This window comes from Trachypithecus francoisi, unplaced genomic scaffold, assembly GCF_009764315.1.
Source record: "Trachypithecus francoisi isolate TF-2019V2 unplaced genomic scaffold, Tfra_2.0 Lachesis_group1, whole genome shotgun sequence".
In the NCBI taxonomy this organism is placed as follows: Eukaryota; Metazoa; Chordata; class Mammalia; order Primates; family Cercopithecidae; genus Trachypithecus; species Trachypithecus francoisi.
Genome location: NW_022681454.1, coordinates 177,245,109 through 177,254,894, shown reverse-complemented (window position 1 = coordinate 177,254,894; position 9,786 = coordinate 177,245,109). Strand labels below are relative to the sequence as shown.

Below are 9,786 nucleotides of genomic sequence, written 5' to 3'. Positions count from 1 at the left end.
TGCGCACACTCCGTTTTTTTTTTTGCTGCTGTTGTTGTTGAAACAGAGTCTTGCTCTGTCACCTAGGCTGGAGTGCAGTGACATAATCTCGGCTCACTGCAATCTCCGTCTCCCAGGTTTAAGCAATTTTCATGCCTCAGCTTCCCAAGCAGCTGGGACTACAGGCGCTTGCCACCATGCCCGGCTAATTTTTGTATTTTCAGTAGAGATGGGGTTTCACCATGTTGGCAAGGCTGGTCTCGAACTCCTGACCTGAAGTGATCCTCCTACCTTGGCCTCCCAAAGTGCTGGGATTACAGGCGTGTGAGCCACTGCTCCCAGCCCACACTCCGTTCTGTACCATTCCTGGTTCTGTGCCTTGACTCTCTTCCATTCCCTTGATCTTTCTCTATGCCCACTACCCAAAATACAGAATTTTAAAATTTTGTTGGCTGGATACTGTGTCTTTATATTGATAGATAATTCTTTCCTCGTTTCTTTTTCAATCCTTTGTATAATTCTTATATATTTAATTATATATATATAATTCTTTTTCAATTATATTAGCTAGTGTGTGGAGGTTTATTTATTCACCAATATTTTAGCATTTGTCAAATTCTTGCAGAAAATCTTGATAGGATTTGTATTAGTATTGCACCACATTTACAGATTAACTTTGGAGGACTGAACAATTCTACAATGACAAATTGTCCCAACGAACAGCATGATATTAACATCCATTTATACAGAAGTTATCTTCTCCTTATTTCTATATTTTTCTCTTTAATGTATTTGAAGTTTTTGAAAGTAGTACGTGTGTATAGTACATGTAAACAGTAAAAAGGGATATCAATAAAATAAGTATAGATGTGCTCCTCACCTCGGCCCCCGCAGCTTCTCTCCCCAGAGGAAGCCAGTTTCTTCCCAAAAGAAGCCAGAGATTTGCTATGTATATACAGGCATATATGGATGTTATAGGATGTTAATTGGGACCCTTCCTGTCAGAATTTCAGTAGAGGCAATGAGTCTGCATATGTTATATTCCAAAGAAACCATCATGCAAAAACTTTAGCAAAGATACATGCGTCTTTTTTTTTTTTGACAGAGTCTCACTCAGTCACCCAGGCTGGAGTGCAGTGGTGCGATCTGGGCTCACTGCAACCTCCACCTCCTGGGTTCAAGTGATTCTCCTGCCTCAGTCTCCCAAGTAGTTGGGCTTACAGGCCTGTGCCACCTTGCCCAGCCAGTTTTTGTATTTTTTTAAAAAGAAGTCATAAACAGCATTTATTACCTTGGTATATCATACTGGTCTTGTTGCTGTTCCTTTACATTTAAGTGGCTTTCCATCTTTCCTCCCTCCTCCCACAGCCTGGCTACACAGTGCCTGCCTGAACTCTTAGCCCACAGCGGCAATGCGCTCATTCCATCCACATCCCTAACATCAGGCATTCACAAGGTGAAAGTCCTGGTCCACAAACCCTGCCCTACAGGAAGCTCAACGGTTGCGAAAGAATTTGTAGTAAACCAGGCCTCCCGGGAGGGGGAGCTCCAGTAAGGTGATAATGGAAAGCAGCCGCTTGGTGGTTGTCACTTTTCTGGACATTGAACGGAGAATCTTTCGACTTTTGCTCAAGTTTTCGGTTGTGTTTACCAGTCTACTCCTGGTGCGTTTAAATGGTCTTGTTGTTCCCCCAGCTCTTCTGTGGTTTCTGAGCCAAGCTGGTCAGTCTCTGTGGCTTGGTTCAGGCTTTCAGAAGCATTGCCCTTTGAGACCGTAGCCCATTCACATGCTCATTCTCTGCAGCATATTTGCCGTATTTCATGTCTCCGCGCCTTCCTGGTGTGGCTGTCAAAGCTGTGCTTCTCACCTCCGGATGGAGTTTGGCAAGGGCCTTCCGGTAGTTTGGAAACTTCGACATCATGGGGTCACGGAAAGACAGGGGTGCATGACGTAGCTCCTCCACCATCCCTGCCAGCATTTCATTTGCTTCCTGTTGCTTTTCATCAAAATCCCTGATCAACTTCTTCTCTTCAGTACTCGCTGTCCCCAGCAGCCGCTCGGGCAGCTCTCGTAGGTGTTCATGGAGGCCGCGGAAGATTTCGTGCAGCTTCTCCAGATGCTCCGAGGAGGCGGCGGAGGTGGCCATGGCGCAGGCCCAGCTCCAGCAGTGGCCACCGAGATTCGGGGTGCTGGGCCCTCTCCTAGCCCAGCGGTCAGCTGCCCAGCCCCGTGGCCATCACGGCGACAGCCGCGCCACCGCCGCCCAGGACGAGGCTCTTCCGGGGTCGCTAATTTTTGTATTTTTAGTAGAGACGGGGTTTCACCATGTTGGCCAGGCTGGTCTCGACCTCCTGACCTCACGTTATCCGCCTACTTCGGCCTCCTAAAGTGCTAGGATTACAGGCATGGGACACCGCGCCCGGCCAATACGTGCATCCTGAGCCCCTAGTCTACATTACGTATTTTAAAAGGTAAAGAGGTATGTGAAGATGACTGTGGAGATGGCTGTGCGGTGGAGTCCTCCAAAGAAAGAGGGCGGGAAAACCTCTGGTTGAGAGGGAGGACTTAGTGGGAACTCTCAGAAAGTCTAATATGTTTACCAGTAATTAAAGAGACACAGTGCATTAACCGAATCTCACCTAGAAATCAAAAAAGACAAGGAAGAGATGACTAGCTCCTGAAAAGGCAGGAATGAAGAAGGGGTCATCCATACTTTGGGATCAGCCTACATTCCTGAGTTTGTCAGGCCCGATGTTGCTTGAGTATTTCCTGCAGATCACTTGAAGGTCCCAGAGTCTGGAGTCATTTAAAATCCTGACCAAGACGAGCAATGGGACTCCATGAGAAAAATGTCCCCGTGGAGTGGGCCATGGAAAATCCTATGAGTGGTGGAAATGTCGCCGAGAGGAAAATACATTGTCTCAGTCATGGAAAATACACTCATAGATTCCTGGTAGAGGCCTTTGAAGGACGAAAGCATTTACTATAGAAAGAAACACTTTTAAACTCCTGTCAGGACCAAGGAAGGAGAAGTCATTTTATTTACTTTTCAGATTTAAGTCCCTAATGATCAATCATACGAACATAGTCCTGTTTAAAAATCAAACATTCTCTAATAGTCATATCAAAGTCTGATTTATTTATTTATTTATTTATTTATTTATTTATTTTTGAGAAGGAGTCTTGCTCTGTCGCCCAGGCTGGAGTGCAGTGGCGCAATCATAACTCACTGCAGCCCCCAACTCCTGGGCTCAAGCAATCTTTTGCCCTAGCCTTCCGAGTAGCTAGGACTACAGGCACAGGCCACCACACCTGGATGATTTTTTAATTTTATGTCGAGATGGGGGCTTCACTATATTGCCCAGGTGGGTCTCAAACTCCTGGCCTCAATCCATCCTCCCTCTCCAGCTTCCCAAAGTGCTAGGATGACAGGTGTGAGCCACCACACCTGTCAGGTACAAAATGTGGAGGCTGTAGTTGAGAACTTTTTTCGCTCAATACAGTAGATCTAAACCTACTATTGAAAAGCATGGCTGGGTGTGGTGGCTCACGCCTGTAATCCCAGTACTTTGAGAGGCCAAGGAAGGTGGATCCCTTGAGCCTAGGATTTCAAGACCAGCCTGGCCAGCATGGCGAAACTCCATCTCTACTAAAAATACAAGAATTAGCCAGGCATGGCGGCACATGCCTCTATTCCCAGCCATCGGAGGCTGAGGTATGAGAATCACTTGAACCCAGGAGGTGGAGGTTGCAATGAGACAAGATCATGCCACTGCAATACAGCTTGAGCAACAGAGTGACTGTCTCAAAAAAAAAAAAAAGATGTTGACTCTCTTTTGCAATCCCTCTGCAGTCTTCTTCCGTGTGGAGCCATGGAAGCCTTCCACCCTGTAGGAAACACACATTTCAGCCCTTTAATTTGCATAAAGAAATTTCCGGCCAGCCGCGGTAGCTCACACCTGTAATCCTAGCACTTTGGAAGGCCGAAGTGAGTGGATCACCTGAGGTCAGGAGTTCAAGACCATCCTGGCCAACATGGCAAAACCCTGTCTCTACTAAAAATACAAAAATTAGCGGGGCATGGTGGTGTGTGCCTGTAATCCTAGTTACTGGGGAGGCTGAGGCAGGAGAATAGCTTGAACCCAGGAGGTGGAGGTTGCAGTGAGCCAAGATCATGCCATTGCTCTCCAGTCTGGAAGACAAGAGCGAAACTCCGTCTCAAAAAAAAAAAGAAAGAAAGAAATTTCTATCTTGCCACCTACAAATCTGAAACCTGAAGTGATTGGATCTCTTTTTAATCAATAGAGATAATTTCCATGCATTTATTTTTTGAGTAACTTTTTCGTTATGGTGATCACTTTTTTGTTGTTGTTGTGGGGTTTTTTGGGGTAGAGAGATTATAAAAATGGCATTAGTTAAGAGTAGAAATTTTCAAAATAGGAACTAAAATTAATATTGAAATTCCACAGTCATAATTCACCACACAAAAATTAAGTACCTATAGTACTGTTTTGTATTTCTTTCTAGCCTTTGTTCATCTGAATCCTTTTCAGAAAACAGAATTGAGTTGGTAATGTATATACTAAGTTGTATTATTTTAATGGCTAAATAATATCCCATGACCACCTATGTGCCTCTTTTTATGTATTTAGGATTATTTCCTTAACAGAGGCCCCTTAAAGCAGAATTATTGGATAGAAGCTCTTGCTACACATTAAGAATCGGTCTGATTATGCTCCTTCCCTTCCCGCTTTCTGCCCTGTGAATCATTTGGCAGCATCCACAATGGTAATTGACTCCTTCTGTGCTTTTATTTTATGCTCATTGGGATCTTATATTTTTCTCAAATTCCTCTTTCAGCTGCAAAATCTTGTGCAAAGCCTGCCAGATAGCATGATGGGACCCCCGGATATAGCTATGGCAGCCCTACCTAAAGGAAAAGAGAAAAACGCGACTTACATTTTATCCATCCAGCTTTCTAAATGCATCTCTTTCTAGCAATCTTAGCCACAGAGATACACATCAGAATTCAGGAACTAAACGTTACCAATCTTCTACTTTGTACCAAGTATTTACAGGTTTCATTTTATTGAACCTTCAATAGCTGTTAGATTAAATAGGTCTCATCTTTGTTTTATAGATGCAGCAACTGAGGCACAGATTTAAATAACTTGCATTAACTAATAGGTTCAAGATTTCAATCCAGGTTTGTCTAACCTCAAAGTTCTATCTCCTACACCAGTATCCCTTCATAGTCAAAAGAAAACTGTGGTCGGGGGCAATAGCTCTCGCCTGTAATCCCAGCACTTTGGGAGGCCGAGGCAGGAGGATTGTTTGAGCTCAGGAGTTTGAGACCAGCCTGAGCAACATAGTGAGACCCCATCTCTACAAAAAATTAAATTTAAAAAAGATTAGCCGGGCATGGGGGCACGTACATGTAGTCCCAGCTACTCGGGAGGCTGGGGCAGAAGGATTGTTGAAGCCAGGGAGATTGAGGCTGCAGTGAGCTATGATTGCACTGCACTGCAGTTTGGGTGATACAACAAGATCTTGGGTAAGAAAAGAAAAGAAAAGAAAAAAGAAAAGAGGGGAGGGGAGGGGAGGGGAGGGGAAAAGAAAGGAGGAGGGAAGGAAGGAAGGAAGGAAGGAGGGAAGGAGGGAGGAAGGAGGGAGGGAGGGAATGGAACGGGAGGGAGGGAGGGAACCAAACACAAGGGAGGGAGGGAACGGAACGGAAGGGAGCAAGGGAGGGAAGGCTGTGAGCAAATGCCCAGTGGATTAAGTTCCCAAATAATATTGCAGGGGAGGAAAAACTTTCCTGTGTCCTCTTAAGTTCAGTGACTGGAGCCTGTGAATTAAACTGACAAAAGACGAAGGCATACAAACGTATTTGATGTTAATATTTTAATTGTTTTTTGTGTGCTCAAAAGCATTCATACTAAGTAAAGACTCAAAGAAGTGGTTAAACTCGGGGCACTTAGATACCATCTTAAAAACGACAACAAAACAGAGAGAAGTGATAAGACGAAGGAGAGGGGAGTGGAGCTTCCAGGGTGGCACATTCTGGGAAGGTAAAATATGGGGGAAACTCACGGGAAGAGAAGGTTAATTCACGCAGCCGCATCTCAGTGCACCTCCTCTCCAGAGATAAAGGCTGATGTTCTCTTCCTGGTACAAGAGTAGGGGATACTTTCACAAAGGGAAACTTGTTCCCTGCTTTTAGGTTGAAAAGGGGGGGACAGAGAGTATTTCCTGCACCTGCTATTTCACAGTTGCCTTCAGTTTAAAATCATGCTTTCGCAAAGTGGCATATTTGCCGATTCTGAGCCTCTTAAATTTATGGCTTGTTTTTGTTTTTGTTTTGAGACAGAGTCTCTCTCTCATCATCCAGGCTGGAGTGCAGTGCTGTGATCTCGGCTCACTGCAACCTCCACCTCCTGGGTTCAAGCGATTCTCCTGCCTCAGCCTCCTGAGTAGCTTGGACTATAGGCACATGTCACCACACCTGGCTAAATTTTGTATTTTTAGTAGAAACGGGGTTTCACCATGTTGGCCAGGCAGGTCTGGAACTCCTGACCTCAGGTGATCCACCTGCCTCGGTCTCTTGGAGTGCTAGGACTCCAGGCGTGAGCCACTGGGTCCAGCCTATAGCTGTTCTTTAATGTGCTTCAATAAATAACTCAGATCCAGTTTCCTCTTATTCTTTGCTTTCTTTTATTACATTTTCCTCATGTTCAGGCCATTTATTCTTGAGGTTTTCCCTTTAGCTCTATCGCTGTGAAATTAGAACTTTAATTGGTAGCATAAAATAATTTTCTAAGAGATTGCTGTTGATTGCTGTTAATTGCTGTTAATTAATAAAAAGCATTGCTGATTTAGGTGCTGGGATTTTTGCCTTTTTGGTTTTTTTTTACTTTGTTTGGAGATAAAGTCTTGCTCTGTCGCCCAAGCTGGAGTGCAGTGGCACAATCTCAGCTCACTGCAACCTCTGCCTCCCAGGTTCAAGGGATTCTCTTGCCTCAGCCTCCTGAGCAGCTGGGATTACAGGCGCAGGCCACCACACCCGGCTAATTGTTTGTATTTTTAGTAGAGGCCGGGTTTCACCGTGTTAGCCAGGTGGTCTCCATCTCCTGACCTCGTGATCCGCCTGCCTCGGCCTCCCAAAGTGCTGGGATTACAGGTGAAAGCCACTGTGCCCGGCCTGTTTTAAATTAAGAAGATTCATGCAAATTGTGTTTGTGTTCCAACAGTAAACAAGCTGATACGAAAGAAATGACTATTACCAAAATGGATAATATTTTGTTACGTTTTTCTTCATCTTCAACTGCTCAGGCCAATGCCATCTGATTTTAATGATACCGTTCGTTGCTCCCGGAAACCGACAAAGAAATCAGAATTTACAAAGACCATGAAAAGAAATCATACTCACAAGTGAGACAATATATGGCCATGAAAGCCGCAGGGAGAGTGTGCATCATTCAAAGCAGAGAGTGAAAAGAAAGGCTGTGCTGGGTTATGGTACATTTATCTGGTCGGTACATGAAAATCTTCACTGAGGAGAATACTAGAAGGCCAAATGTTGAATGGCCAAGGCCAGGGAGCAAATTACTGCCAGACTTAGAAAAAGGGTTTTCAGCCAGTGTTGCCCCTAATGGGGTCTCAGACCGCCTCCATCAGAATCACCATCAGCACTTATTAGAAGTGCATGTTTCTGGACCTCAGCCCAGACCTAACCTGAAATCTCCAAAAATGAGGCTCCGGAACCTCCATTTCAAACAAGTTCTTTCTGGGCCTGGCATGGTGGCTCGTGCCTGTAATCCCAGCACTTTGGGAGGCTGAGGCAGGAAGATTGCTTAAGCCCGGGAGTTCGAGACCAGCCCAGGCAACATGGTGAAACCCTGTCTCTACAAAAAAATCCCAAAATTAGCCGTGTGTGTGTGCACCTGTAGTCCCAGCTACTCAGGAGGCTGAGGTGGGAAAGTCGCTTGAGCCCAGAAAGCCGCTGCACTCCAGCCTGGGTGGCAGAAGGAGACTCTGTCTCAAAAACAAACAAACAAACCAACAAACTGAGTTCCTTGTGATTCTTTCACCAAGTGGAGAACCATGGAAGTAGTCTCTGAGGCCCTACTAGTTACTGAAAGAAGTATCGTCACCTTGTCGTCCAGTAATTTTTATCTTTGTTAGTGACTAATTGTTGACAAATATTTTCCTTCAAAATTTGCATTCTTGAAATAATCAGGCATGTAAAAATCCTTCTAAAATATTCAATTTAAAATTTGTATTAATGAAATGCTTTCCACCATATTATATGACAGATTTGCAGATATGAATCTGATACCAAATTCAGCTGAAAAAATCTTCCTTATAAAATGCTAAGACATTCAAACCATTTTACTAATCTGTCAGGAAAACCTTTGAGATACAGACAACATGATGTGATTTGCTTCACAATGAGCTGATAGTTGTTAAGCTGGGTGATGATTATATGGGGGTTTGATGTATTATATTATATATGTATATTTGATACACTCCATAATTTAAAAGTTAAAAAAAGAAGCTGTCCACCCAAATACTTTGTAAAGAGTCTCTCATTAAGATATGTAATGTACCTGGTGTTTGTTATTACTCCCTTTGTTTTGCTAGTTAGTGGGTATTCTGGATAGAAAATTAAGCACGTACTAACTGAACATTGATTGTAATTGTAAAGCTCAGTTAAGCCAAATGGCATTTAAAAGCCCCAGGGAATGTTTACAATTGATAAGATGATTGTCATTATTATTTTGAAACAGGGTCTTACTCCATCACCCAGGCCAGAGTGCAGTGGTGTCATCATGGTTCACTGTAGCCTCCATCTCTCGGGCTCAGGCAATACTCCCTCCTCAGTCTCCCTAGTAGTTGGGACCACAGGTACGTGCCACTGTGCCCAACTAATTTATTTATTTGTTTATTTTATGTATTCTTTATTTTCTATTTATTGCTTTTGGTACACCTTTGTAGAACTAATTAATTAATTAGTTCTAATTAGTACTAATTTAAAAAGGGTTTTTTTTTGTAGAGATAGGGTCCCATAGTGTTGCCCAGGCTGGTCTCAAACTCCCGGGCTCACGCAAGCCTCCTGTGTCAGTCTCCCAAAGTGAGATTACAGGTGTGAGCCACTGCACCTGGCCAAGTTTTTTTTTTTTTTTTTTTTTTTTTTGAGATAGAGTCTTGCTCTATTGCCTAGGCTGGAGTGCAGTGGCGTGATCTTAGCTCACTGCAACCTCCACCTCTCGGGTTCAAGTGGTTCTCCTGCCTCAGCCTCCCAAATAGCTGGGATTAAAGGCATACACCACCATGCCCAGCTAATTTTTGCATTTTTAGTAGAGACAGAGTTTCACCATGTTGGCCAGGCTGGTCTTGAACTCCTGACCTCAAATGATCCGCCCACCTCAGCCTCCCAAAGTGCTGGGATTACAGGTGTGAGCCACTGTACCCTGCCCCAAGATTATTCTTATTCTTGTCATTATGATTATTTTTGAGACGGAGTCTTGCACTGTCGCCCAGGCTGGAGTGCAGTGGCGTGATTTTGGCTCATAGCAACGTCTGCCTTCCGGCTTCAATCAATTCTCCTGCCTTAGCCTCCCAAGTAGCTGGATTATAGGTGCATACTAAGAAAGTCTTACGGTGTCCATCAACAGAGGAGTGGATAAGTGAAATGTGGTATGTACATAAAAAGGAATATTAATCAGTCTTAAAGAGGAAGCCACTTTGGGAGGCTGAGGCGGGCAGATCACCTGAGGTCAGGTATTCAAGACCAGCCTGGCCAA

The 9,786-nt window shown here is 44.2% G+C and overlaps 1 pseudogene; it reads right to left on the bottom strand.

Moving 5' to 3' along the window:
* Nucleotides 1-1,463: 1,463 nt before the first annotated feature.
* Nucleotides 1,464-2,126, bottom strand: LOC117086179 (annotated as a pseudogene).
* Nucleotides 2,127-9,786: the final 7,660 nt, after the last annotated feature.